Here is a 4,379-nt window from a genome sequence, read left to right as displayed (position 1 = left end):
ACATAAATAGAACATAATTATTGAACTGTTATATAAAAAGTGAACATTGTTTACTAGATGAAATGCATTTATAGCATAACATGCCTTGTTTTTAGCTGTTTAATAACACTAATGTTAACTTCTTCATTTACATAGTAAAGAAGAGTAGAAAATGGATGTTTTAGTTGATATTAACACAAAAACAGCATGTGCCTTATTGGACAATGGCAATTTTTTCAAATATGATAAAAATAACGCATTCAAACTGAATATGTATCAGACTATGTATGAAGGAAATAATACTGTTTCTATATTTCACAAAGGTTTTGAAATACAACAATGCACATATAAGCATAAATAGGCCAAATATGCAAAAAAAAATAATAGTAAACAATGTGTGAAAGTGATACTGAACACTTAAAATAATTTCTTTGTGCATTAAATGAATATATACCAGAAAAGCAATACTAAATCAAGTCCAAAATGTATAATGACATGAAATACACCCCTTTATGAATATCTTCATAACAAATAAGAGTTCATGTAAACAAATATCATTTATATCATTAGTATCAAATGTGTCCAGTTTAAAGTGTGTTTTCATTTGCATTAAATTACATTGTAATATATACAAGAAAAGCAATTATAAAAACCCTTAAATGTATAAGAAACTGAAAACAATAAAGAATAACACCCATTTATGAATATCTCCAAAACAAATCAGAGGTCACCTATATATAAAACAATAATCATTCGTATAATTAGTATCAAATGTGTCTAGTTTTGTGTGTCTGTTCATTATCTTTAAATGAGCATCTTTAAAGTGAAACTCTTATTTGAAATCAATACATATAATTGCATATATAACACACATCAAATTGAGTGAAAAAACAATAACTACTTACTAAATAATGCATTTACTGAAATATCGTTTACTGATAACAAGCTTGTCACCCTGTTTATAATAGCAGAATGCATGACAAATATAAAATGATCAATTGGTGATTGCTAAAAGATTTACTGTGGTCTACTATAGTATCACAAGGCAGAAATACCATGTTTTAAGTTCATTCTTATTAGCAAATTGAACTCCTTCATTAGAAACATTGTTGTTGACATCTATCAACCCATTTTGAAACATGAAAACAATAATATTAATTATCATAAATCTTATTGGGGAGTAAGAGTGCATCTTAAAAAATAGTGTGTGTGTTTTTTCACTTAAATATGTAACAATTCGATTTGACAAATGAGACAAAAGTTAGGAAATAGAAGTAGTAATTGTACATAAAACAAAACATCAACACAAATTGACAAAGCTCAATATAACAGGAAATCTATATAATTATGAAAACACAAATCCTTAAAGGCCATAATTATTTGAACTGAATTAAGGTATAAGTAATACACACTTTTATAAAGCTTTTACTGACAACATAGTTATTATCATGGTACACTATGGTACTTTAATCCAAATTTTGAAGATTTTTTATTGTTAATTAAAAATATTTTGTCTTTATTTGATTTTTTTTCACATTATCAGAGATTATGAAATAAACACAACAGTTTCTGGTAAAATAAACTTCAGTTAACAGAAAAAATACGTTCAACCGAACATATTATTGATACACATGGAAAAATATCATTTTGATTGATCTTGTGAGTCTTCGGAACAGAGCAGGATTTCGATGTTTGAAAATATATAGCAGTTTTATAAATTCATAAAACATAGTTAATAATAAGACAACCTGCTGAAATCATTTAAATATTTTCTATGATGTCTAATGAACAATTCAAAAGACAATTTATGATAGTTTAACGTTCAGTTTTGAAGAAAATATACATAATGTCATGTAACTATACATTTTTATAACTAATAAAATGCTTAAAAATCAACCTTTTTCTTGTAAAAAGCTCAATTGGACTTATACATAAAATGTAATCATTCAAAAAATGAATTTTACTCATGATACTAACTCAGAATTCAGATTTAAAAACAATGAATGTACTTTTAAATTAAAATATGTAAAGAAACAAGAACACTAAGTAGGCGGTAATGCCCCTCCAAAAATGTCAGAGTGAAAGTTCTCAACTAATGTCTTTTTAATATTATAACATGTAAACAGTCTCTGCTGGTAATCGATGTCTATTTGTTTTATTTAGTCAATGGTATTCTAACATTTAGAACTTTTCACAATCATTCTTCACTCTTCAACATTTGAAGTTTGGTTTGTTCCCATGCGTCTGTACTTGTAGTGTCTGCACAGATGAAAATTACTCAATGCTGAGTCAATGCTGATTTACCCATCTAGAATGTTTAGTGCTGTAAAAGAAAAAAAAATACTTTCTAACTAGTTTGTATAGATAATAATACTGCCATACATATACAAAATAAAATATTAACAGTTTAATATTTCTCAACATTATTTAAAAACAACAACAATAAGCTGATACATACATGTATATGATATAAAGAAAATTACTAAATTTATCAATAAAATTCATCATCACCACCACCATCACCACCACCACAACCACTGGATTATTGAAAACAGTGAGTTTATAAAACAACAAACACCAACTCAAATATATTTTATATGAAATACTCACATCATCTCTATCAGATGTGGATAGACATGGATGTCAAATCTGTCTCAATGATCCAACAAAGTAATTAATGCAGGCTGGATTTCTTCATATAATAGTAATATTCAGTCCTTTTCCTGCCTGAAAGAAATTAGACTTCTGATTATCAACCAACAGAAACTACAACCGTAAAATACAGATGCACATGTATTAATTATACATTCTGCACTAATATCCGTTTTAGCCAAGAGTAAGGGTTGGTAGGCACAAATGTGTAGATGTTGTGCATATAATTGATAATGATTCAATGAGACCTACACCAAGCAAATGAATGTCGCTTGTGTCCAAGCTGTTGTGGCTTCCAGCCCGAAACCATGTACATGTTTTAATACAGGTTTATTTTGAAAATATGCAGTTTGTAAACAAATAATGGGTATTTTTAAGTCTAATATTTTTCTTTTAAGTCTAATATTTTTCTAAGATAAAACAATCAAATAAAAGATTACATACTCATATCATATACATAAATGATGTACATAAGTACATTTAAAAATATGTAACATGTACATAATGCACCAGTCAATTGTAACCACGGCCCTCCGGGTCTGGGGATATGCCGGGGAAATGGGCTGTGTTTTTAACTTTCAGGTGGCCTCGCAGTGCCGGGTGAATACGGTGGTTTTGTCTTTGTTCCAGATATAGCAGGGAATATGTCTTACCTAGGCTCCCTGGGGTACGGGGCATATGGCGAGGATTTGACCATCAGTTCGTCCCCGCAGGACGAGGATTTTACCCGGGGTTGGCTGGACAGAAAGTCAAAGTCCCAGCTATTCATCGGACCTGGTGGGGCTTTGGTTACAATTGACTGGTGCATTATAAGTAGATGTAAAGTATGTAACATGTATATTTATAGTACATGTAGAAATATTAAAACGCTGTCTTAACGTTGAAATAAAAATGATTTAAGAATTTCAAAGAAATTAAAAAACAAACATTTTTTAACACATAAACTTACACAACTACTCACGGATACTTACATGAATAGCACTTTGATACGAATATCCCAATTCCATGCTGATTGTTGACATTAGTTTTTTCGACAGAAAATCTTCTCCTACGCGTATAATTCACTTATAATCCATGTTTTACTGTAATGACTCAAACTGTTAGATGTATCGTAATCAACTGTCAGTGTGCACTTTTAGTGTTTACTTATTTTAAACGTATATTCATGAAAAAACCGAGTTTCCAACTATTAATCGACAATGTAGAAATTCCATTATTGACCTATGAATAGCGGGAAAATACCTTCTGGTTCTAAAAATAGCAACATCCGGATATGTGTGGTGTTCTAAAAATAAAACAACTCGGGGGCAATCGTAATACAATTTTACTAATGTCACCTTCAACACATTAAAAAATAAAGTTAGGTGAACATTTAATCCAATATCGATCAAATTAAAGAAAACAGCTTACCTCATTGTTTATTAATGCAGTAAACATAACAAAACAACATAAAACATAATTATTCCCATTCACATAATTACCGGTCCACACATTTTACATTTCATTCGGAACTCCTCCGAATATTTACATTTCCGGCACATGATATTACAGTTAACCAATCGGAAAACGTAAACGAAGCGGGAACAGTTATTAAACTTATTTGTCGTTCTTCAAATATAATGTTTTGAAGATAAATTGAAGACCACAAATAGCATTTTTAACACCCATGCAATCGCCATCCATTTGCATTTTTTAATCATAATAAAATAACAGTAAAATCCAACTGTCAATCAACTTAAAAATCGCTC

The sequence above is a fragment of the Mya arenaria genome, chromosome 10 (genome assembly GCF_026914265.1).
Source record: "Mya arenaria isolate MELC-2E11 chromosome 10, ASM2691426v1".
Taxonomy (NCBI): domain Eukaryota; kingdom Metazoa; phylum Mollusca; class Bivalvia; order Myida; family Myidae; genus Mya; species Mya arenaria.
The sequence above is the reverse complement of the archived record's forward strand: the minus strand, read 5'-3'. Positions refer to the sequence as shown.